The sequence below is a fragment of the Leptosomus discolor genome, chromosome Z, assembly GCF_034619465.1.
Source record: "Leptosomus discolor isolate bLepDis1 chromosome Z, bLepDis1.hap2, whole genome shotgun sequence".
Lineage (NCBI taxonomy): Eukaryota > Metazoa > Chordata > Aves > Leptosomiformes > Leptosomidae > Leptosomus > Leptosomus discolor.
Window position 1 is genome coordinate 53,995,078 of NC_141419.1, and position 26,671 is coordinate 54,021,748.

At 38.7% G+C, this 26,671-nt stretch overlaps 1 pseudogene; it reads right to left on the reverse strand.

Moving 5' to 3' along the window:
• Positions 1-1,643: 1,643 nt before the first annotated feature.
• LOC147413293 (uncharacterized) lies at positions 1,644-3,255 on the reverse strand (annotated as a pseudogene).
• Between the last annotated feature and the right edge of the window lie 23,416 nt (positions 3,256-26,671).

The following is a 26,671-nucleotide window of genomic DNA, read 5'->3' on the forward strand; positions in this document are numbered from 1 at the left end:
AATGTATTAGCAATATCAGTTGTAGCATACCACCTGGCTGCCTTCGACTCCAGTTTGTATTGAAGTTTTAGCATGTCTGGCACAGCAGCACTCATCTGTGGCATGATTTCATTCAGGCCACGATAGTCCCCATTCTCCATTAAAATTTTACGCTGGACATATGGGGCTGTGTCGTGGTTTGAGCCCACCCATCTGGCTCCAAAAGAGCAGCTGCTCACTCACCCCTACCCAATGCAACCAAAAGGTCTTGTGGATCGAGGCAAAGGACAGGGAGGGCTCACTCACCAGTTATAGTCACGACCAAAAGACAGACTCAACTTGGGATTAACAACAAATGTTTAATACAAAACAACCACCACCATCAAGGTGAATGAGAGATACAACCATATCTCAAATACAACACACCTCCCCCCCCCACCCCTCCAGTCTTCTTGGGCTCAGCTTTGCTCCCTCTTCCCGCCCAGCAGTGCAGAGGGGTAGGAAATGGGGATTGCAGTCAGTCCAGCACAAGATGTCTCTGCTGCTCCTCTCTCCTCAGAGAGAGAGGTCCTTGCAGTCCTCCCCTGCTCCAGCATGGAGTCCCTCTCACGGTAGACAGCCCTCCTCCAACCACTCCAACATGACTTCTTCCCGAGGGGCTGCAGCTCCCCACAAAAAACTTGAGTGTGTGTCCCTCCAGGGGCTGCCGCCCTCCCACCGATGGGCTGCTCCAGTGCAGTCGGAGTTGCAGTCTGCTTCAGGCCCAGTCCGTGCCCCTCCGGCCTGGGGCCCTCCGCAGGCTGCAGGGCGACCTCTGGGCCACCGCTGGGCTCCAGGGGCTGCAGGGGCTCAGCTTGCCACCCCAGCACAGGCCACAGGGGAATCTTTGCACTGGCACAGCTCCCCCCCTCCTTCCTCACTGACTTGGGTGTCCCCAGGGTTGTCTCTCTCCCATCCCCCTTCGCTCACCAACACAAACAGAACAAAGAGATGCAATCAAGCACTTATTTCACTCTTAAATAGTTATTGGCAGAGGCGCCATTGGTCTGGCCTTGGCCAGAGCAGGGTCCAAAATTGGAGCCGGGGGAGCTTCTCGAAGACTCTTAAAGGAGCCATCTCCATAGCCCCATCCCCCACTACCAAAACCTTGCCAAAACCCTGCCAGACACCAAACCACCACAGGCTGTTAAAGGGTGAATGAGTTTTCCTGATCACTCCTTGACTCTCCAGTTCATGAATCAGCTTATGGATGGGAGTCAGAGAGTCTCGGTCGGTGCAATATTGCCACTGATGAAACGTTGTGCTAGCGATTGGCACCTGTTGATCTTCAATCTAGAGCAACCCAATCACAGAAGGGTCCTACAAGAGACCAGGCAAGGTGGACAACTCTTCAACTTCCTTCATCTCCAACGCAGCTATACCAAAGGCCCACCGGTACCCTCTAGCATCCTTGAAATACACTCTCCTGAGGTAGTCTATGCCAAGGGTGCGCAGAGCATCTGGGCCAGTCACAGTGGGGTGTTTATGCCCCTCATTCCCAGTTAGATTCACCTCAGCTTCCAGTACAGTTAGCTGTTGGGATCCCCCTGTCACTCCAGCAATGCAGATGGGTTCTGCCCCTCTATAACTTGACAGCATTAGGGTACATTTTGCACCCGTGTCTACTAGAGCCTTATAATCCTGTGAGTCTGATGTGCCAGGCCATCAGACCCACACAGTCCAATAAACTTGGTTGTCCCTTTCCTCCAGCTGGCTGGAGGCAGGGCCCCTCTAATCCTGTTCAGAATCACTGACTTCTCATTAGAATGACTTAGAAGTGCCTTCAGGGGAAGCAGACATAGGATCAGCCCTTCTAGCCTGTCTGGGCAATTTTCCACTAGAAACCGGAGTGGCATCTTTCCAGGAAGAATTCCCTTTTGTGGTGGTTTTCCCCTGCAACTCACATACCTGTACAGCTAGGACCAAAGTGGATTTTGCATCCCACTTCCTCATGTCCTCTCTGTGGTCACATATGTAAAACCACAGGGTAGCCTTGGTGTGTACCTTCTGTGTCGTCTCTCTTGAGCAGAAGAGTGCCTGCTTCTAATAGCTGAGATATGAGCCCGTACAGGTGGAGAGTAGGACATACCCTTTTTGAAATGCTGGAACTCGCGGGGCAGTTTCTCCATGGCTGAGACACAAGCCTGTAGGGAAGAAGAGAGACTTCCTTCATATTGCTGGAGTTGGCCAGGCAATTTGTCCACCGTTTGTCCCTCACCTTCTTTCCAAGACATTACTGCCAATGAGTTGGCATATGATGGTAGTGCACTTCAGAGAAACGTCTGCCACATGAGTTGTGTGCATCAGACTTCGTCTGGATCTGTGGGTAACTGCTTGTTATCCAGATCATTATACATCACCTCCAACACAGCTAGTTCCCTCAGGTAGTGGATACCTCTCTGCATGGTGGTCCACTTGCTTGGGTGGCATGTAATGCCTTCATTGAAGGGGTATCTACATGCCTGACAGGAGCCACTTCCAGAGGCTGAGGGCTTGTGTCCACTTTCCAATCGTCTTGTCAATGCCCCCTTCCCTAGACAGGGAGCCCAGCTGCTTGGCTTCCCTACCCTCTAATTCCAAGCTACTGGCCCCATTATCCCAGCATCGGAGCAGCCAGGTGACAATGTGCTCACCTGGATGGTGGCCAAAATCATTTCAAATATCTTGCATCTCACTCAGGTATAGGGATTGGGTGATTACCTCTGATTCTGCCTCTTTCTCCTGTTCTCCTGGTGACCCTGGTTCACTTTCATCCCTCATTAAATGAACTGATTTCTTTGTGTATTTCTTCTTCTGTACAAGGGCAACTGATACCAGCATGGGTTGGTTCTCTGGGTCAGCTGTAGTACCTGTTGGTCTGTTTTCAGGTCCAGAGACCTTCTCTTCCACTTGAGGACACTGAATAGTGTTGTAAAGGGCTCGGTAGGCATGGGTCAGGCCCCAGTACATTGCAGTGGTTTGTGTCTCTCTGGAATTGCCAGGGTGACGGCATACCTTCTCCAAATATTTTAATAGTTTTTGAGGATTTTGCATTTGTTCAGGGGTGAAATTCCAAAATACTGGAGGTGACCATTGTCCTAGGCACTTGCCCGTAGTCTCCCACACACCCTGCCACTCATAATTATCCAGCCTCAGGGCAGATCTCTGTGTGGTATTCTTAAAAAATTTTGTATAACCTAAACAAGACCTGGGACATGTTCTGGAGACGTAGCAATAAGAACATGCTAGCTTGGGCATCCCGGGGGTATTCAAAATTCTCAAAAGCTGCTATAATTAGCCTGAAGAAGAAAGGAGAGATCAAAGAGTAGGAGAAAGTATCTCCCCTTGTCTTTCCTGTGGACTGGGTGTGATTAGTAACAAACTCTGAGAGAAGGCACCTGACAAATGGGCACGACAGCAACGCCACATAGAAATACTGTCTTAACCTCATGAACAGTGATGCAATCGTATCATAAGTTGACATTACCCAGTACAGCAAAATGATAGTCCTGATCCGTCTCCCAGAGATCACAAACATCACTGCAGGGAGCACGTAGTGCATGTATGAATTTACATACCACCACCACATGAACAAATGAACCAACAGTGTGACCAGCAACTATTTATCTAATATAACAAATCTGTTTTAACACATTCTGGTCCGATCTGCCATTATCTCAATCCTTTGTGCCCCATGTTGGGAGCTAAAAAGGACTGTCATGGTTTAGGCCCAGCTGGGAACAGGGTACCACTCAGCCGCTTGCTCAACCCTCCCTCCTGGCAGTGGGGTGGGGAGAAGAATTAGGAGAAAAAGGTGAAACCTTGTGGGTTAAGATAAGGGCAGTTTAATGGAAAAACACAAGAAGAGAAGAAACAATGATAATAACAACAATACTAATGAAATACTGAATATATATACAGCAAGTGACACACAGTGCAACGGCTGGCCACCAGGGCTTACCACCTGGACCACCTTCCAGTGCTGTGCATGCTCCCCTGGCCATTCCACCCTTATATATTGAGCATGACATCAGTATGGTATCGAATACCCCTTGGCTAGTTCAGTTTGGCTGTCCTGGCTGTGCCCCATTCCATCTTCTTGTGAAAATTAACCCTATCCTAGCCAAACCCAGGACACTCAGTTTTAGTGGAAATGATTTTGAATTTACCCAAACACATATTTCTAGAAGTTTTTTACTCTGTGTGAGACAGTTGGAATGAGTTACATTGGATGAATATATGATGATTACAGAGTGAACATCAGTCTCCTCGCAATCAGATTTTTAGCTGGTTAAGCGGTATACACCTGTGCCTTGTTGGCAATACAATTGGTATTTCACCACACATTAAATTGCTCTTGCAACTGATGAAGTACATTTATGTCAGTTTGTCTTTCCGATGATGCTGGATGTTTCCTAATGGATTCTTTCAAATTTTACAGTTCAAAGTTGCTCTTGCTTTCACTGTCATAATTTAGCTTGGCTTGTTCAAATCCACATCATAGAAAATGCAGACATAATGCCATTAGTTGCATCTAACAAAAAGGTTTGTGGAAGGTGGGATGATTTGCCCAGTGAGGCTGAATTGAAACTAATTACCTACTGTTGTTCTCCTCTATACAAGCAGTCAATGGCACAGGTTGGAAAAGCAACAGGAGGAGAGCCCCCTTCGTTTCCAATCTGCATTGCACATGTTCCAAGGTGGGGGACTTGGGTGGCTGCTGACTGCATGGCTACTAGATGCACAGCAATTTCACCTAACAAGTGATGTCTTGACTTTAATTTTTAATTCTGCTTTGTTACATAGCATGAAGGCTTCATTTTAAATAGATATTCTTAACAGTTGTTTAAGGCTTTGATTTTAATAATGGCAATCTGTTAAAGTACTTTCACCTTCTGTGCTTATTGGTTGTTTTCTACTTTTGCAGAGCCTTTTCTATCAGTTACAGTGAAACCTGAGGTTTGTTCTGCAAGTACGCTTAAAATGTGCTGCTTCCTCTGTCCTACTGTATACTAATTTTTCAACAGCAATATTTCCTCAATTACAAATAAGTAATTGCACCTAAGTTTGAAGCTTGAAGCTTACAGATAACTGAGTGCAAAATAAAGAACTAGTACAACTTTTACTTTTAAACGAACAGAAAAATACAGAAAGTGGCTGCTTCAGTGGATAAATATATTAATTTAGATAAAATATAATTTTTATGCTTATGAGTCTGACCATTTCCAGGTGCAGTCTGCTATGTATTTATATATTCATATGTTCCACAAAGGTATCAAATTTTCGTAGTATCAAAGAGAAGATGGGAGAAAATTATAAACATTTACATATATGCCTTAAAATAAAATCTTACTGGAAATATTTGTTGCTTTGGGCTTTTAATTTCATTGGAGGATGCCTCCATCTGACCAAGGGCATCTTCCTAGAGGATAACAAGTATGGGATTAAACATTTTGGTCTATAGCTTATTTGGAAATACTGCAACTCTTAGAATGATGTATAAAGAGAGGGGGTCATTTTTCCCTTCTCTGATTACGTATGAAATATATATGAAGCACATGCCACTGACTCTTGAATGAGGCATTATCCTATGGTATGCTTATAGCATGTTACTCAAAGGATTTAGGTGACTGGCATGTGGATCTTCTGATTAGGGACTTTGGGTTGATTCTGTGTGAGACTGCAACCATAAGTAGGTCAGAAACATAAATGCAAACTGAGATGAGGTGCCTCCAGGATTAGGCCTAAGCTATTATTTCAGTTATTTCAGTTGTCTAACGTAAATTTTTTCTTTTTGTTAGAATGAAGTATCTAATTTGGGATTTAAGGAGGTATTAAATCTCATGTTCAAAATGAAATTCCTATTTAGATGTCACCCAGACCAGAAGTTGCTGAAATCTGTGCCTACCTTATGCTTTAATGTCATTTTGAACATGTCCCACTTTAGACTGATAAGACATGCACTGTCTATTTTTTTTTGTGGGCTTGACCGATATTCAGAGACCAGGTATTTCTCCACTTGAGTACCTGAAGAGCTCTTGTCATGTATGTATATTATGTCAAAATTCAGCTCCTCAGACATTAGCTACTCCTGTCTTTTAAGAGTTGGCCAGAAGGGTAGATAATGGTATTGGTGCCTCCTTTTATATAGTCTTCCTCCATTACATGTAGATGGTTTTCTTTTGCGAGCAGGTGCTGTACAGCTTGTTGTTTTAACTAAAGAGAGTTTCTGGGGCCCACTGGCATCCTCTGTCATGCTGGAAAGGTTGTTTTTGTTCATGTTTTAGATCTTGAATGACTGTTTTCTTATTTAACAGAGATTTTGAGAAACTTTGATCGGATGCTCGTGTATTACAGTGGTAATGCTTTGACATATCTCTCCATATAGACATCACACAGCAGCGTGCATTATACCCTATTAGTATACCTTCATGATGATACTTTTCTGTGTGTTGTTAAACTATTTAGTGGATGACATTATGTTCCACTTTCTTCTTTTCCTCTGAGGCCTTGTGTACTGGTTGAGTTTTTTCTGTTACAGATTTGGTTTCTGTTGCAAAATGCGTATGTCTTGAAATAGAAACATTTGACAGGTAATCACAGTTTTGATGCCTCTTCTGTCTCAAGACAATAATAATAAAAAACTCCAACAATTTTAACATGGACTAAATCTGCTTTTAACGTGTAGGTTGAAGAATAATCAAAACGGAAACAATGTGATTTGTCCAATCTATACACTTCTTCCATCCCTATGTTTCAGTTTAACATTGGTGGATACTCTCACTCTTTCCATATAGGTTTTTTTTGACATTTGAGAGATTCTTAGGGTAGAGCAGAATTGCTTTCCAGTCTGTTCACTACAGTGACGTCAGTCCTTACAAACTGAACAGTGCAGAGAACATTTGCAGTTATTGGAAATCATCTGCCTATACTTTTAAACAGTTAGAATGTCATGTTTTCGGCTGTAATAGTCAGCATTCTCACAGGTAGTTCAGGCTACTGTTCAGGAGTTAATGTAATTCAGGAACCATTCCTGGTCATTTGCACATGATTGCTTTGCACTAAAAAACTTGGAGAGTTTTGATAATATGCACGTTGGATGTTATGTGACAGTATGTTGGATGTATGACCTAAGGTCAGAGGCCAGTTGTGAGCCACTCTTATTTATTTGTATTTTATCAGGTCAGTTGTATTACACAAATAATTCTGTTAGCAGACAGAAGTCTGTGTGCCTTATTTCAAGATTTAGCATCCATTAGTAACTGCTGCTGAAAGCGCAAATAATCTTGCTTATCAATATAAGCAAGACCATACAGCCTGACAAACTCAAGGAGCATTAATTAAAGCTCTCCTGTCGGGGATAGCCTGACTGAAGAAGATGAAGTTGGCCTTGACAGCATCCCAGTATACCTGTGAGAAGATGAAAGAAGTGGATGAAGAATGTTGTAAACAGGTTTGAGGAAGTGATAAGAGACTGAGCAAGAAGAGATTAAACAAGTGAATACCACAGAGCAGAAATTTGGCAAAAGAACAGTAGATGAAGTGGGAAATACAGTAGGAGCTCCAGCCAATCAGTATGTGAATAGAGGCGTATGGACAGAGCTATTGAGCGAATCATTTTAGCAAACTTAGTGCATGAACCAGTGGACAGACAAGAAAGGTTATAAAAGGGTATGCTTTTTCTGCTGCGCCATCTCAGCCATCTTGGCTTTTGTAACTTAACAAAGACTGCCTTCTTACATATACTCTTGTCGTGTCCCATCCCAACCGCGACACTCTCCAGCTCTTTTTTTCTTTTCTTTTCTTTTTTTTTTTTTTTTAAATGTATCATGGACCCCAAACTCAACAAGTAGCTCCTGAGTAAACAAAAGGTAGAGTCATGTAGCAAAGACAGCGAGATGCCACTGTTACCCCACATTTTTCAGCCAAGCTTTTGACCTTTCCATCAAAGACAGTTAGTTCCCTTTTAACTGATGATGAGATAATAAAAATCTGGGGAATTAAATAGTTCTTTTCCATGGGACATATTCAGATGTTTCTGTGGTATTCAGAGTTCTGCTGGCAGAAATCTCCTAGAATAAAGAGCAAATGAACTAGCAGTTTAGGAACACTTCTGTATCTAGCACACCTTCCGAGTGTCTAGTGTTCCATGTTTTAAAGCAAGACTCACGAGGAAAGAGCTGTAGTAAATATATTTAAGCTAGACTAAAAAGGATTATTTTAAAAATTGGTAACATAAACTTCTGATCTGCATGCATTTCTCTTAGTAACCAGGCAAATTTTTTATGCCACTGATTTTCTGTGGCAGAGTTTTGTAGCCTAGTTATTTGCTGCTCATCAGTTTGGAAGAGTTTTAAAATACTAATTATCCTTCTCATTTTGGTTCTGTTAACTTTCTGATGAGTTAATGTACTCAGCTTCTCAGATCAATGTCTAATGTGTGATGGGTAGAGTAGCAGGGAGATGGTGGGAGCACACAGCATAAAGAAAATGTAGCCTGGACAGCAAAGCCAGCAGTTAGATGGATGCCAGAGAGACTTAGCTTTAGATAGCTAGAATATTTGACACATAAATTACTCCAGGGATTGCAATCTTGTTACTTTGCTGTCTTTGATCACTTAATCAGTGCTTGGAATAGTACCTTGGAAGATAGTTAGGAAGGTATTTAGTATTTCTCATCTAGCTATCCTTTGCAGCAATCATTGCCTTTGTCATGTTGTATTATAGTAAAATGCAGTTGGAAAGAACTAGAGATCTGGTTTAAATTATGTACATTTATTTTGGAATTCCGGGAACAAACAGGAAGTGGTTTTTTACCAATATTTGATTTATGGTTCAGTGTGTTTCTGCATTTTTTGATTGCTGCAGGTTTATGGAAGAGTTCACAGGCTGAGAGTTTGCCTAATACAGAGCAAGTGACAAGAAATTACCATAAAACTGAAGCAAATACTGCTAGTATTATGCAGATAAGCCTGCTTTATCTTGCATTTGATCACACATCATTCATTGGTACAAGACTTCTGTATAGCTGTGGAAAGGCTTTATTGAAAAGAATATGGAAAACAGCAATGAAAGTCAATAACAACTACTAATTTTCTTTGCCTATGGATCAATTCTGGGTTTAGATATGGTTGAAAACTCTTCCAATCTCACATACAGTTCAGGCTTTCATTTTAAGCTTATTGAAGCACCATAAATGTTTGAAGTCTAAATGTAATGTATAAGAAGCTCTATGTACTGATCACGTTTTGCCATTAGAGTTGAAAGGATATGTTGCTTGATTAAATAAGACCAGATACAATCAAATGAATCCACTATTTATGTAATACTTTTGAAAAGGTGGACTGGCATACATGAACCATTAGATAAATGTTTATCAACACACCAGTGGTGGTTATAGCAAAACTTGGTTATTGGCAATGCCCTCTCCTGTCAGTGCACAGACAGCATATGTAGGTTATGCAATATGATGGTCGGTAAACATGTTACACACTAAAGTCAAGCTCTCCTCCAAACACTATTGCTTTTTACATTTCCTGTTGACGTTCCTGTTACCTTTGTAGCTCTGTCTTTTTTGTTTAGCACAAATAGAGCTGAACTTTCTATCTGTTCCCATTATCTATGATCCCAGTGTTTTTTTTCGTAAAACATTGCTTTGTCTTTCTCTGCTTTTCACTTCCATATCCCATAAAATTATTGCTTTTCAAATGGAATGAAAGGGAAAGCAAATTAATATTAAAGGACACGTTGTCATGGACATTGCTTTCAAAGGGTCTTCTTTGAGCTAATTATATTTTAGCCAGTGAGGCCACTCAACACTGAGGAGCAAACTCAGTCTTGATGCATGGGAGGGCAGTCTCATTTCCTTTGATTTCGGTAGGAGCCCTGCTGAGTTTATTGCCTGTCTTTTTATTGAGGAAGACCATAGAGACATCTTACTAGCTCTTCAATGAATTAACGTAGTATTTCTGTGTATTGACAAGATGGCATTGCTCACCACTTCATTTTCATTTGCCTCCCAGGATGAGTTAATATGGACAGGTTTATATGAATTATAATTCCTCCTTTCCTATTCAAACAAAAATCAGTGTTTAGCAGAGGGAATTGTGAATTGCAGGTGCCAAGTCAATAAAAGTCTTATTGCTTTACCTCTTCAACTCTGAGTTGGTGTTCCTGTAAAGCCCTTATTTCTGGTGCTTGACAGTGAATGGCAAGGAAATAAGGATTTAGACTCTCAGAATCAGGATGAGATTTTGTACCTTACTTTCTGCACCAAACCAGTTATGAATTAGGCAAAACAATTACTATGGGTGAAATGTGACTATTAATAACCAGTAAGCATAATAAAAACATATAGGGATATACTTGGAACATAGCTATTGTATTTGAAAATAAAAATTAGCTTATTTTCTAATACTTTAGAAACAATGTGATAATAAATTTATAATAAAGTCTAATATTTTCCAATTTTCTAACTTATATATGTTAAGTACAAAACACTTTCTGTAAAATCTAATCTCTAGCTTATTTTAGAACATGATTTCTTGTCAGAGCATATTAGCTATATATTGTGGTCTAATTTATACAGAAGTCTCATTTATTAAGTTGTCAAGAAATTATGCATGTCTACATCAAAGCCCGCAGACAGCGTGAAGACCAACTGGAAAGTACTACTACAAAATTGGAGCTGCTTATTTATTGCCTGTCTTTTGGGAATCCAGTCACAGTATTAATCAGCAACCCCTTCATTAAAAAAGGAAAAAAAAAATAAAATATTTGAAAAATGGGTACGGATACATATGCTTGAGATGTGATAATTATGACTTGCTCTATTGTTCTGTGATGTTTCCCACTGCATTGCATCTATTATATGGATGGGTCAGTTGTGTCTCTATTTTGTGATGCCTCTAAGCAAGACTGCACACTCAAAAGTTCTGGTTTTTCACTCTCTCACTCTATTGTTCCCTTTTGTTCTTGCTCTTTCATGCTGTCACTCTGCCTCTCTATTCTTTTTTGCTCTTGTACACTCTCACTCTCATTCTCTTTCTCACTCACCTGGTGTCTTTCTCTTTTTCTCTTTCTCTCTCTGCCTTCTTTAAAAAGACCCTTAACACATACACATACACACACACAAGTACCCCTCCTCTTGAATCTTTCAGCACACTCATTGCTTGTGTTGCCACCATCTTTAGAATTTTGAGGTGTTGCTAATTGGGTCCCAAGACTGTATCAAACACTGAAAATAACAGCATGCCTGGGAATCCAATTGCAGGACTAGCTTGACCTTCATAGAATAAAATTAGCAGTGGAGCTTTTCTAGAGTCAAAAGGAGGATATAAGGAGGAGGGCTGCAAATTAGCAAATTAGTCCCTTTTCATTAATATTCATGAGTCCTGTTCATGTTAATCCCCTCCTCATTTTGCTTTTCGTGCTAAGTATACAATATTTTGGTGGCTCCAGGGGGGTTTTGTCCACTATACATAAGGGAGTGGACCTTCACAAGTTCAGTCTCCACTTGTAGGTAAGGGAGCAGGCCTCCCCAAGTCCAGAAACACCCCTCTTCTGCAGGGTTTGTCCGTTTGGATAGGGGAGGTTGGGTAGCTGCTCCAGTCGAAGCCCACTTATTGATCACCCAGCTAAAGTTTCTGAAAGGAGAACACTGCTTCACCCTCCTGTCTCTAAGGAGGGAGCACCGTTCCACCTTCGCAGGGCTTGTTCTGTCCTTGGAGCAGGCTGTACTGCAAAGCAGGCTGGTTTTAGGGCTAATACATAACACTTGCACTGTAAAACAGATTTGTTCAAGACACGTACATAAAAACTGCAAAACAGGTTGTTTAAGACAATAAAATCAGACTGTCCTTCAGACATGCAAATCCTGAAGAGTACATGTTCTGAATAAATGAGTACTTGCAATACAAGACCGATGCATTGTGTCTGGAAAACTTCATTTTTTCAAGGATAGAGTGTTAGCATGTGAGTGAAACTTGCATAGCCCCCCTTTGGCAGTCTTGGTCATACTTAATGGTCTGTCACACATATAGATCACCAAGTGGGCACTACCATGTGAGCTGGGGCAAGTCGTATTTAGATATCGGTTAGTGACTGTTACTAACTAATGACAATTAAAGAGTAATTACCAGAAGATGATGACTCAGCAAATTAGCAAGACTTTCAGGCAAGGATGACCTATATAGCAGTAAGAAATCCCAGCAAAATTCATGTATCTGAGAATCAGAAAAATTAACTCAGTAGAGGCAGAGAAATGGTTCTCAGGGGCTCAGGGGATGCAATGTAATAATCTACAAAAGCCAAAGAATGGGAACTTTAAAGAAGATCTAGAGGACAATTTGTGTCCAATACTGTAAAAATGTCAAGCCACAGACAATATACTAGCCTATGGGAAGCTCACATACTGATTAAATGATCCAGAACAATATGTACCCAACAGTGACAGGATTTTAAAATCCATTAAGGAAATATATACTGTAAGACTGGCAACATCATGGCCTGGGCATTTTTGTTTGTTTCAATTAGTAATTAATAGAATATTTTACTTATTCAAAGTTTCTGTTTCCTTTTTTTTTTTTTTTTTTTTTTTTTTATTTCTGCCTCATCATAAAATTAACAATGTATTCTTTCCCTGTATGTCCTTCTCACCCTGATCCTAGAGCTACCAGGAAAGCATTCCCTAAATGACACTGCTTTATATGTACAGATGTGTGAAAAAACAATGACTAACAAAAAAATCAAAACCAGCAAATAAACCCACAAAACACACTAAAATACAAAATACCACATGCACAGAAAAGAAAACTGAGTTAGGCTGCAATTCAAATTTAGTGATTGTAGAGCACATATTCCTGTTGAATAAAGACTGATTAATTTTTGTTTTGGTTTCTTACAGGACTGGTTCATTTCCAGAGTACAGGTCAGCTATAGTTAAATATTATTTAAATATTATTTAAATGTTTATCTAAGTTTGAGATACCTATAATGAAGAGTCCTAACTTTGCTAAGACAAGGAATAGATTAAACAGAATACTGAGAGAAACTGAGAATGTAACACCCCCTCTACTGTCCACCTCAAGAGGTTGAAAGTAGCAAATGTGTTCAACTTTAAATGAATGATTAGGGAGCCCACTGATCACCATAACACTGGACTGACAAAATATTTATTGTCATATGAGGCTTAGGTAACATCAGTCTTCAGTATTTGTATTATACCTGCTTTAGAAATGGAGGTTTTAGCTTGAAGCAGGCAAAATTTAGAGATACATTCATAACATCAAGAATGAGTGAAAGTGGCTTTTAGACCAAAACAGAAAGTTGTAACCTAAACACTTCAGTGAAGATTTACATTGTTTTAAAAGACCCACGTGGGTAAAAGAAAGTTTGGGTACAAGTTAGTGATTCATGTTGCTCATTATAAAGCAATCTTATAATATTTTCCTCTAATTTCTCAGGTTTTTTAAGGCTGAAAAATGAGTTGTTTTCAGATCCTGCTCTTCTTTCCTCTACAGAAATGCTAACAAATTGCTCTCTTGATGTTGGAGACTAAGCTGTTTTTTGGTTTTGGAGTTAAATGTCTTACAAATAACCTTTTTTGTATTTTTCATTCGTCATTTTTTGTATTTAGCGTTAAGAGTGATTATATGTAAAAAAACCTGTGTAAGATCCTCTCACTATTATTGTTTTATATTACTGTAAATGTAATGTTTTAGCATTACTGTAAATGTTTTAGCACTGAGAAGATGGTAGCACAAGTTGCATTGCTGCTTACTAAGCCTGAGTGGTCTCACCATTTCACCATTCTTTTCTCACTCTTACAGTTTGATGCAAGTAGCTGTTGGGTTTTTTTATTTGGCCAAATCTATTTTAAAATATGGGATTACTTTTTGAAGGATAAAAGTAAATCTATTTAGTGTAGTATTCAAATAATTATTTCATTATTGCTTTATTGGGGCCACCTACTGTGTTTGGCTTTCCTGTGTAGTAATCAACAATGCTTGTTTTCAGTGCAACAAAATAATGGCAATGAGGATCATGATAACAGTAATAATACTCTGATTGCCATAGGAATCTTCTTTTGATATTTTTCCAGGAATCTGCCTAAAGAAATCAACAAAAATGTACTTAACACAGTATCTGGAAGAGTGGAACGCTTGCAAGTAGTGGAATGCTGCAAGAAACAGCAACTTGGATGGACTTTTTATCAAAACATGACATATAGAACATCTTCCCTCTCAATAATACTCACATGTGTATACACATCAACTAGATTTGGAATATGTATATCTTGGAGAGATGTAACGTAGGAGTGTTGGTATGGAGTATTCAAGACGATGAGCATAATTCCTACATATTGCAGCGTAATGAAACTGTGCTTGCATACATTAAAATGTCTTCTTTCACTAAAAAATGGTCTTTTATTTATCTTGCCTCATATCCAAAGAAGGCTTTGGAAAATGGAGAGAATACATAAATAGTGACGTTGTTCTTCTTGGGGAAAAAAATGTAGACTATTATGTTGTAAGTTTAAGGTTCTTAGTTAGTTCTAGGCCACACATGAAAGATGATGGTAAGACCCCCATGACCATCTCCAAGGTTTACTGAGATGTGCTGACAGTATGCTGTTCTAGTCATACAGAAGTTATTTATACTTTATTTATACTTCTAGTCATATAAATGCTATTTATTCTTTCAGGTAAATGAAGAAAATCATATTGTTTATAAATTGAGATAATTAATAAAATATGTTGTTATGAACACAACTTTTGTATTTTGGTGCAGAGTCCCAAACGTACAGTATTGGAGTTAAAGCTAAAGGTACAGAGGTAAACGAAGTTTAACAACAACCTGTTTTAGATGAGAGCATATTTGGCAGACTCTGAGCATGTGGCAGGATCAGGAAGCATATCAATAATGTGTAAATCACAAGTTTGCAAACTTTAAAGTTGTCACGGTTTGGCCACTAACAAATGACAGATGCTCTCTATTAACCCCTCTCCCCTCCCAAAAGGGAGAAGGAGAGAGAACAAGGGAGAGACACTTTACGATTTGGAAAAGAAAACTAAAACAGCTTTAATGGAACAATAACAATAAAAGAAAAGATAATAGTAAGAATGAGGAAATAATGAAAGATATACAATATGTACAAATAGATACAAACCCAATACCAAACCCAACTCCCCCCACCCTGATGAGATACGTCACCACTGACGCTACAGGGCTGGCACTGGGGCAGTCCCAGGCTGGACACGGCAGCAGACAGGGGTGGGATGTGGGAGCGGGACTCAAGCACTGGATTCAGGGATGCACGGATCAGGATCGACAACAGAAGAACAGACAGAGTCCTCCTCAGATGTCGGCCATCGAAGAAGAGAGATCGGCCCTCGTGATCCCTCAGCTTTATACTGAATATGACATATATGGGATGCAATACTCTGTTGGTCAGGCTTGGGTCACCTGTCAGGTTCGCTCCTCCCTGCAGGTGCGACCCTTTTCACTCCTGGCAACCCAACATGGAGTACAAGATTTAGCAGTGACCTTGGTCACTGTAAGAACAAGTACAAGCAGGGCCTTTCTGCACAGCATTCCTTGGTACAAACTATAAACACCAGGCCTTATCACTGCTAGAAGCAGTCACTGTCGGTATAAACATGCTGCTGTTTCAGAAAATGCCGTTAGTTAGAGGAGACTTAACTGAAAAATTAAAGCACTAAAACAGAATCAGTTCTGATTTAGCCCAAACCAGGACAAAATACATTCACTTCTGTGTCCATTAGACACTAAATTCTTAATCTGTGAGTGATGAAATTTTCACATTTGAGAAGAGCACAGTCTGCATCCATGGCTGTATCTTTGGGTTAGGTAACGCTTGCTATTTTAAAAGTTGATAACATGACAATATTATAGTTTTCCTCTGTTGCAAACACCATGCTGTATGTGTCTTAGTACAATGGAACAGTCAAAGTAGCATATTTTTAATTGTTCGTCTATAAATGAAAGAAGTACGGGGTGAGTGAATATAATTCTTGTAATACTTATTATAGCATTTCATGGGGGAGGGAGGCATTGTTGAAATCCAAATTTCTGTAAATAATACTTTCAGTACTTTCTCATATCTAGTCATGTAGCATAGGTAGCCAGCCACTTTCTATCCCTTGCCTTATTCACAGCCTCTCCCCCTGATGCCCAAGTGTCAAATGTTCTGCTTAGCTCCATGGCTTGTTCAAAAACAAAAAGCACAGCCATGTCTCTAAGAAAAACAAAGAAGCAGAGAAGAGAGCTGTGCATACAAATACATTCTTTATAAAAGTCATTTACGAGTTAGAGGAAGAAACATTTCCACAACTTGAAAGGAGTGTTTTAGAGGTGAAACCCTCCACCAAATTTAAAAGGAGGAAAGTTGCAAGACATTGGCTACACTGCTGAAATGTGATTTAATCATTGAAAAGCTCACCAGTTGCTCAGTACCAAGAATTGTAAACAGCACCTTTATATTAAGTTGGTTTTAAACAGAAGAATATTAGTTTGGAAAAACACCTGGGTCAATATAGATGCCTGCATCTCAAATTCAAACTTCTCATCTATCATAATCTATACCAACACCTGCATTTGAAAGCATTTCCTTTAAAATACATATTTTTTTGGTCTCCATCACCTCAGAAACTAGTGTGTAGATGATACCAAGAAAACTTATTATATATACTACCACAGTGTGATTTTTCTGTGTCTTTTATTTCCAGATGTAGCATGATGTTCTCAGGTCAACAATTTTCAATAATATTGCTACAACGAGAAAAAAAGGCAATGTTTTTAACTTATTTGTAGAGATGCACACTAGGGAAGGAAAAAAAAGGTGATGCCTAATGTAGATATCGGTGGTATGCATTTTTGTGAGGAGGTAATGTATTAGCTATTCATCTGGGTCTGCATTAAGATGACAGATTATTATCACTGTTAAAGTGGTAGGCAGCCTGAAAGCATTTTGTTATCTTATAAACTTAATGATTTTTTTCAGGGATGTACCTTCTTTGTCTTGAATATAGGCAGCTTGTAACTGAAAAGAGCATCAATGTGTAATGTTTCTTCTGGATTAAGCAGAAACTTTACTATTTAACCTGCTTTAACAATTTAGTTGCCCTCAACTGCTCCCACCCCATGTTTTTATTGTTTTTTTCAGGAGAAAACAAGTCTGTATGAAGTACAGATTCCTATTTTCCTTTGCCAAATTGTGTTTTGATAGAGCATCTCTAGAAGTTCTTCATTGAAAAGAATGAATATTGTTTCCATACAGTGTTTAAGCTATCATAATGAAACATTCATGAGCATAATTGTAAGTCCAGATAGAGTGATGATGGTGTACCACGTAGTAAAAAAGTCATGGTGGCAAAAAAAAGCTGTCATAGAGGTTCATCAGCCTGCAGCCAAGAAGTGGTATATGAAAAAGGAAAGAAGAGGAAAAAAAAAAAGAAGCGGGTAAAGAGCAGGATTCGGTATTGGGAAGAATTCGGGAATTTCTAAACTTGGTTTAATTTCGATTTGGAGCAAAATCATGAGAGACTGAAATTCCAGATAACTGCAATCCAGAAGATAAAGCCACTTAAGGAAATAAAAACATTTTGAGAGGGCATGCAGCTTACCAATATTTGAGAATCCATGAACAGACAGGAAACTTGTCTCCTTTTGACATAAAGGCAAAATCCCTGAATCTCTGGCTTTGTGGTAATCCTGGAGGTTTTCTGGGAAGCTGGGAGTCCAAAAGCTCAAGAACAGCCTGAACTTCCAGACCAGCTTACCAGCTCCTGAACTGGATTTCCTCAGGAATCAGCTACCTCTAAATATAGAGAGCTGGCATGGCAGTCAGGAGGCTGTGAAGTCCCTGTCTCTGAGGCAGCTACCAGGCTGCTGGTGTTTGAAGAGCCTGGGTTTTCCATCTGCTTGGCAGCTTGCTTTGACAAATTACTCTGTATTGAGGAATCTGGATGCTAAGTAGCTCCGAAGGTGGGAGCTACTGTGGGCTTCCTGAATGTCACCATACCTTCCAACCACTGCATAGGGTGTGGATAGCTCCCGTACAGTAAGTATCCAAAGGTCTTGCCAATGATGAATAAATATGCAGGAGAGAGTTTCATTTGGTAAACCTACCTGTATTCTATGTCATGCAAAATTTAATCTTTATCAAACATTATTTTGTAGGGGAAGAGGCTTCTCAGCAAATGGGTAAATGGCAATATATTTTTACCAATTTTCTGAACCAGCCTTGGAGGAAAACAATGAATGTGAGGTAGGCTAGAGGAAATTCCAAAATAGCATGAGTTATGAAAATGTTGGTCTGACGACAGATGTAGATCTGTTAAAGTTACAGGTGCCCGTTTAGGTGTGTCTAACTGTACAAATGATTACCCTGGAAAAAATAGTGTTAAGTCATATGAGGGACATGGTAAAAGTACAGGAAAAAACCCAATTATCTGAAATGGGTAGATCAGAATTTCTGCTCTACCTTTTCCACAGTGACTGGGGGTTCATCTGTATATACACGTAAGTGGACTATCTGGACTTATAATGTGTAGATGGCAGAAAATTATATTGGGACCAGTACTGTTTAATATCTTCATCAATGACACAGACTGTGGGATTGAGTGCACTCTCAGCAAATTTACAGATGACACCAACCTGAGTGGTGTAGTCGACATGCCTGATGGATGGGATGGGATGGGATGCCACCCAGAAGGACCTGGACAAGCTTGAGAAGTGGGCTTGTGTGAACCATTGTACATAGATAGAAGACCCTAGTGTTAATAAACAAAAATAAAAATAAGGAAAGAAATTAAATATCAAGTCAAATTGGTCTGCCAAAGGTAAATAATTTCTGAATGTGGCAATCGTTAAATACTTATGACTGTGGCCACCTTTAAAGAACATACAATAACACTTCAGTATTCATCTGTCAGAAATTCAAACAAGTTGTATTAAAAGATCATACTTTCTCATATGAATTATGTGCAAAATGTTTGTAGATAGTGTGTTGTTCACAGTTTATTAATGAAGCCTTATTAAAAATTCTTTTGATGCTCAAACTGTTTCATTCTCTCCTGTATGCCTGCTCTTCTGTGGGTAGGAGCAGACATTGGGAAAAAGATATCTTATTAGTTGCCTACATTCAGAGGAGTCAGATAGATGGGCGTCTGCTATCGGCTCCCCTGCTGTACCTGTCAAGGGACTGACTTTCTTAGAACTGCTGCTGACCTGATGAAATTGGGGGTCAGTGGTGGGGAGAAGGATGAGAACTCATACACTTCTCTGTGTTTGAATCACGTCAGCCTCTATCAAAGGGCAGTATGTTTAGTTTGTGGGCCAGGCAGATTTGAGAAGTAGGAAATTTACCTCAGGTGGTACCTAGTAGCGATATGTGAAGCATGCATCTGAAAAAGCTGAGCTGCTTTTGATAGAAATGATTGAGAGATGCATATGTGAGGCAATGACTACAGCAGGTAGCTGAACCTGAGTTAATCAAAACAGAGTATCTGTGGTGTGAGGTACATTAGCCATATTGAAGACAGGAGAATGGGAGGGTATAAAGACTAGAGAACATGCAGATAAGGCCTTCTGAGTACATTGCCATATGCATGCACTTGAATGGAGGCTATTAATAATGGTTGGAGAATGAAAGCAAGCTTAGATGAGTTAATTAACCAGGTAGATTGAGTATGCTTCATGCACAATAGAAGACTGATACCTGATAAGATTAAGCATAATAAGATTTAGGAAACAACAAATAAGGAAAAATGGATTTAAGTGTGATACAGTTTAAATGATATAAAAGCATTAGTGGTTGCGTATTTACATGGCACTTGATTTTCAGTGCATGAATATTCTTGCTGTGTGACATTGTCCCTTATGAAAATGACTGAATAATTAATCTAAAGGTGAATTGAGCTTTTGGGGTTAAGAATATCTGGGTGAATCAAATCTCTCAAAAATTTGTGTTCAGAAGCATATTCTGAAGTAACCAAAAGTAGCTGATGAACATTCACACACTGACATGCTAGTGGCTCTGGAAGCAGCAGCCAGAGTATTTTGGCACTACAGTTCTGAGCTGCTTCTTTGGATGAAATGAGAGAATCTTGTTTGGTGTGGGAGTGACCCTTGCTAAGGCAAAAGTGTCCACTGAAAGCAATGACACCCACTGGCAACTTTTGCACTCATAATTATTTTGAGATTAAAAAGGACAAATTTAAGTGATTGAAAGGGAAATTTTCATGTGTACACAATTTACAGGAGCAAGTTGTAACAGATCCAGCATACACCAAATCCGGATGCCTTTGCATCTGTCAAAACAGCTGGAAAAAAAGAAGATGGAAGGGTCAGAGTTTCTGAAAAGAAAGGAAGGAAGTGTGCTTTCCTACAAACTGTTATTCCTATATGTAATTCAAAAGTCCACCGAAATTTTTTTTAAAAAAATTAATAGAAATGAGAGAAAAAGATACTTTAGCATGAATTAAATAAAAATGAATAATTCAAAAGGATTCTGTAATGAGACAACAATGAAGTGTCTAAAATGTGTGGCTGGATACATAAGTGTGAAGTTTTAAATGCACAGGAAATAGCAGTGATGTGATTTAAATAACTGAATCAAGAAAAGCAAAACAAACAATTAAAAAAATTAAAATTATTGTCTTAAAATTAACTAGCAGCAAATAAAGGCTCTGCACAGTCTTTAATCTTCTGCAGTTGTCTTTTCTTCACAAAAATACTTTATGAGGATTTAATTAAAAAAGGCCTTGCCTGAGCAATATATATGAATAAATAGTTTTGTGGGCAGCTCATGTCAATAGAATCCAATTAAATTCACTTCAGTGAAAAAATTTCAAAAATGTGTAGGGAGTCTGCTCTAATGGAATTTTTAGAACTTGTAAGGAAAGGGATAAAAATTGTTGCAGCACTTGCAACCATTGTTCCAGTTATCAGCAAATGCAACCAGGTTTTAGATTCACAGAGAAAATTTATAAAACCATTTTATGAATATCTTGTAAAAGTTGTATTGAAAATAATCACAACACTCTAAGAATGTTTTTTTTTCATTCAATTTCGTCTAATACACCATCCTCAGTCCCCAAAACAGAAGCAAGTAAACCACTTAGGGCTTGTCTTTAAGGTAGTATGAAACAAGTCTGAAATTATCAGGCACTTTCAGGTACAACTATGTTTAAACAGAATTATATTTAAACTAACTAACTGTCCTGTTTTCAAAGGAGTGACAACTGTCTTCTGAAGCTCTTTTTCTTGACTTGGTTCAATATCTTAGATACAAGAGTGTAACATACGATAGCATCTTTTCCATTTTGTTTCTGTAAAAGAAAAATAAGTCCTTATACTAGGTGTACAATATATTCAAAACAAATGTAGGTTAAACCGTGTCTTCTCCAAAAGGAAAAAAATTGAGAAGAAAATATTTTTCATTCTTAGGTTAATTTGCAGAACTAATAGTTAAGAAAAGACCCTTTAAGTGACTATCCTAAAAGAGACTTAAAATGCTGTTTATCCCTTCCAGGAATACACAAATTGGTGTATGTTTGCTTAGTTGGAGCCAAAAGAACAAATATAGCTTTTAAATGCAGTATGAAATACTATTTGTTGCTTAGTATAGGCTGCAAGCTTGAAAAAAGTTCATCTTGCCATTATTTTAAAAGTATAAGAAGTGCTACTGAAAGAGTAAGGTAATAATATAGCTGCCTCGGTTTAAGTAACTGTTTGCAAAATGGACAGTATCAAGTAAATAAAGTCAGGGTTGAAGAAATTTCGTTTACCCAAGGTAAGCACAATGAAGATGTGGGAATAAGGTGGCCCTAAAAATATTTTGGAAGCTCATTATATGAAATACGGCAGACTTTAAAAAGAAAGTCTATTAAATATGTATAAATTGTGGCAAGGTTATATAAAACTAACCCAAATACTAGAAAAATTACCTAAGAAAGTTTAGAATGTCTACCAGTGATTTTTTTTACATACTAGACGTATCGTTCCCTTTAAATTATGAATTATGGAAAAATTCTGGAAACAAAATTTGGAAATTTTTGAATGAAGCAAACAGTATTTTAGTGAGAATGACAATTAAAAGTATCTCTACATAAACTTTGGGAACGTGTGTATTTCAGAGGGACTGCATTCATGTGGAGAACAAGATTTATCTATATTTAGAAATAAATCAGCAAAGGATTTGGTGTATCGGTACTGATGTGGAGAGAAAAAAGTGGCAAAGCAAATCTTCAGAGTACAAGTCTGACAGCAAAACAACTAAGAGATTTTCCTAATTTGCAAACTGCACTATTGGATATAAAGTTGGACTTAGACGGTTGATTGGTAGAAAACTTAAGGATCTTGAAAAAAGAATGTAGATGCTGCATGAAGATCGAAAAAATTAAATTGATGATACTACTGCTACGATCCATTCACAAAATGAAGGAGCAAGATTTGTGGTATGAACAAAAGGCGTTACTAGGATATGTTGGACGGAAATTCTGTTCAGAGAATTATCTAAAAGTCTACCCTGTGCACATATTTGTGCTATGTGGACAGAGCAGACATTCATATCAGAAAATTAGTCAGCTACCTGCAGACCATAAAATAGAACACTTCTGAGTTGCCTTAATAATGTACAGAAATGCTGTCTACCTCAGGCGTTTGTGATGTGCGGCTGAATCTGCCTGATTTGGTGATAATTCTGGGGATTAGAGGACCTTGAAATGAAGAACTTGTTAGAGGCAAATGCAGAGGAGAAACTTTGAACTATCTTTTCAGGTCTGAAAACCAGAAAGCCTATCTCAGATGTCATCTTAAATGAGATAATGGATTCTACATTTTGAGTCCACGGTATAGAAGTGAAAGAGCTACATTGCCTAAATGATTAGCTGCCTGAAACTGATTAAAATAGTAAATTTACCTCTTAGATTGGAAGTATTAATTAAGCCTAAGGGAAGCTAAGTACTGTTAATCAAAAAAAGAGTTATGTCAGACACAGAAAGGATCTTGTAGTATGGGATGCATGCATTGGGAAATGTGCATGCTGGACATTCACAAACACATGGTTTAGTGAAATGTTGTCACGGGTTGACTCTGGCTGGATGCCAGGTGCCCACCAAAGCTGGTCTGTCACTCCCCTTCTCAGCTGGACAGGGAAGAGGAAATATAACAACAGGGACATGGTCAAGATAAGGACAGTTTAATAAAGCAAAAGCAAAGGCCGCACATGGAAGCAAAGGAAAACAAAAGATTTTATTCTTTACTTCCCATCAGCAGGCGATGTCCAGTTGCTTCCCAGTAAGCTGAGCTTCAGTATGCATAGTGGTTGCTCCAGAAGACAAACTTAAAAAACCCCAAACATCCCCCCTTCCTATTCTTTTCTCTAGCTTGTATTACTGAGGAGGCATCACATGGTATGGAATACCCCTTTGGTCAGTTTGGGTCAGCTGTCCTTGCTATACCCCTTCCCAAAATTTTGCTCACCCCCAGCCTACTGTGGAAATGTTGGAGAGGCAGCCTTAATGCTGTGTGAGCCCTGCTCAGCAGTAGTCAAAACACTGGTGTGTTATCAACACCTTTCTAGATACCACTACCAGCACGATGGGGATGAGGGCTCCATCTCAGACAGACTCACTAGAAATGTATGGAGCATGTGACTTCAACAGTGGTAAAGACTGTGTCCCTTTTGTGCAAATGAGGTTATTAACAACTTAGACAATATGTGGTGGAAGCATGATAGAGAGGTGATAATCAACCGAATAATACTTGGTATGTTGTAAGAAACAGTGAGAGGTATGAAAGCAATCCTTTTACTGGTCTATAGCTGCTGGATGCTCTGTACAAGCTGTTAGTATACCAGTGTTGGTTTTTACCCTACACCATTAAGTAGAATACAGAGTAATTGAGGATGAACAAAGATGAATTATTCTGGTATTTAGAAGGGTCATGACCAAAACACATTTAGAGGCACCCAGATATGTGCAGATATATTTCTGGAATGTTAATATAGGGCCTAGGTCCCTGGAGTGCAGGCAATAATTCGTAAAAGAGAAAGATCAAGACAGGTCCTAGAAGATGCGCTGGATATACTGTCTTTGTGCTTCTTTGTGCATATACCCAAAACAAACTGATTTCAGTGTCCACTAGATTTAGTCCTAACTGGCTATAGAACAATGAGGACTCATTCTGGGCTACGGGTACTTCGGCCTTTTGGCAGTAATCATGTGATTGAAATGTAATGCTGTATTTTCAAAGCCCTTACTACAATCGAAAAAGTTGGAACAACTTTCCTCTGCTTTTTTCAAAGACTTTGATGATAGGAGTTAATGTGATCTTTGTAAGCTTGCTTTGGCAAGTTAGAAACAAAAAATGGGCTTGGCTGGTTTTGCTCATTTAGTTTTTGCTTGGCTTATTTCAGGGCTTCTGAGAAATTGATTTATAATTCCACATCATTCCTATCAGTGAAATAATTTGCGAAAGAACATGTTCTTCCACTTGGCAACTTAAGAACTTCACTATGAAATGCCTTAAAGAACTTTTAGTGGATCTTCCTATTCTTAATGCAGGAAGAATGGGGTTATGATGAGAAATGATATGGGTATGATTAAGACTTAGAGCATGTACTTTCTTCTGATTCTGCTACAGATTTCAGTGTATGAGCCTGGAGGTTACTTAACCTCCCTAAATATTAAGTTTGTCCAAGAGGGGAACGGAGTTTTCATTTCTTCGCCTGACAGAAGTACTCCTAGTCATCAATATAAATACATACATGCAAATGCACATCAAATATTATTTTGAATTAGAATCTATGAGATTTAGAATTAAAAGCAGAGTCAGACATGGTGAATGAGCCACTTTGCTGAGATTTTGGAAAAGGCTGTTTTAAACTGGGCAAAAGTAAAATGATACTCTGAAGTAATATAATTACTGAAATTGCCTCTGATTTTATATAAAGTTGAAACACTGTTCAACTGAACTGCTGTGTGAAAATTACTCAGGAAAGTGGAAATGGTTCAGAAGACATACACAAGTTAAAAGATCAGGATGAAAGAACTGTTACCTCTGTTACAATAAATCTGATTAGAACATCTCAGTTTCAGCCTAGAAACTTAATTAATAAATTATGTCCTTAAAGAAATCTACAACTAGTTTCCCTGGGAAACAAAATGTTCTGCTATTTTGTTGGATTTACAAAGCTCTTTCCTGCTTCTGGCACTAAATTCCACTCTTTTGCGAGGTAAAAACCTTATTGGATTCTACAGCCAGCATATTCGTATTTAAAGTGAGAAACTCTGACAGAAAAATTTCTTTCCAATTATTGAATGTTTCCAGAGTAATTAAAGACACAATCCTATCATAGTTCCATGAGAAAATTCCTTGCTGGCTTCAATGAGAGTTCTAGTAAAAAAATAGTGCAAAATTAACTCCATAGTTAATTAAAAAACAAACAAACAAACAAACAAAAACCAAAAAAACCCCGTGGTTCAGAGTTTTCTTTGGATTTTTCTTGGTACATTCAGCTCTTTTAAGTGGTTTACTTTGATAGGAACTCTGAAAGCACAAAAGATACATCCTGAGGAGCAATCCCAAACACCTCAAACAGGAAAAATAAACAGAAAAGCTGATAAAGAAAGGCTATGTCTCCAAGGTAAATGGTGATAATCCACCTCCTGACAATATGGAATCAAAAGGACCATTTTCAGGAGTTGGCACATATCATAATAAGTTGTGAGTATTTATTTTGTAGGACTTCTGTAGAAATGTATTTCTCTATAGAGAATGTAACAGCCATGTGCACCAGGAAGATGACATATGTGACCCCATCAAAGAAAGCATGGAGAAGCTTTCTGGAGAAACGTAGAGATAGATTGTTGAGGCTGTTACCGTTCCCCATTCCTTGCCTCTTTCAGTAAAGTAAGATAACACAGTATAAAGCAGAAAGAGACATTGTAAAGCAGGAAGTTACATTGAGGAGCAAAAAGTTACATTGTAAAGAACAGAAACAAAGTTAAACTCGGAGCAATGACAAAAAAAAGTCGGGGCTGGGGGGATTACGCTAACCCTAAGTCCCAGAAAAACGATCTTTCTTTGACTGTCTAACATGTAGCAAGGCTGTTTTGGGGAACAGAGTTGTTTGGATTGGCGTGAGAGGAAAATGCATACATGCTGTGTCTTTTGTTATCTGCAAATATATATTTTTTGAGATGTCTAATCCTGTAGCACATCATCATCATTGAATCTTAGACGGACCTTTATACTTGTTGTACTTTGATGAAGCAAATATTTTTACCTGGATGGCTCCTAATCCTATGCACTCTGAAAGAAAGAGTGTTTTCCAACAGATAACCACAAAAACAGAGCTTTTTTTACCATTTAGCTAACAAACTGCACTATATTCAAAAAATATATTTATCCCATTTGAAACATCAAAGCAATAAACCCCACTACACTCCAGTGAAATAAATACACAGATTACAAGGTAAATTAGAGTACTCTTGTTTTGTATTCTAGAATACAAGATTAAACATCCCGAATTCGCAGTAAATTGGCACTGATTTGGATATCTGAGGTTTGATATATGTTCCTACTGTAAGGATAACAAGAAAAAGGAATATTCACACCAGGTTTGAATGAAATAAATTTACAACAC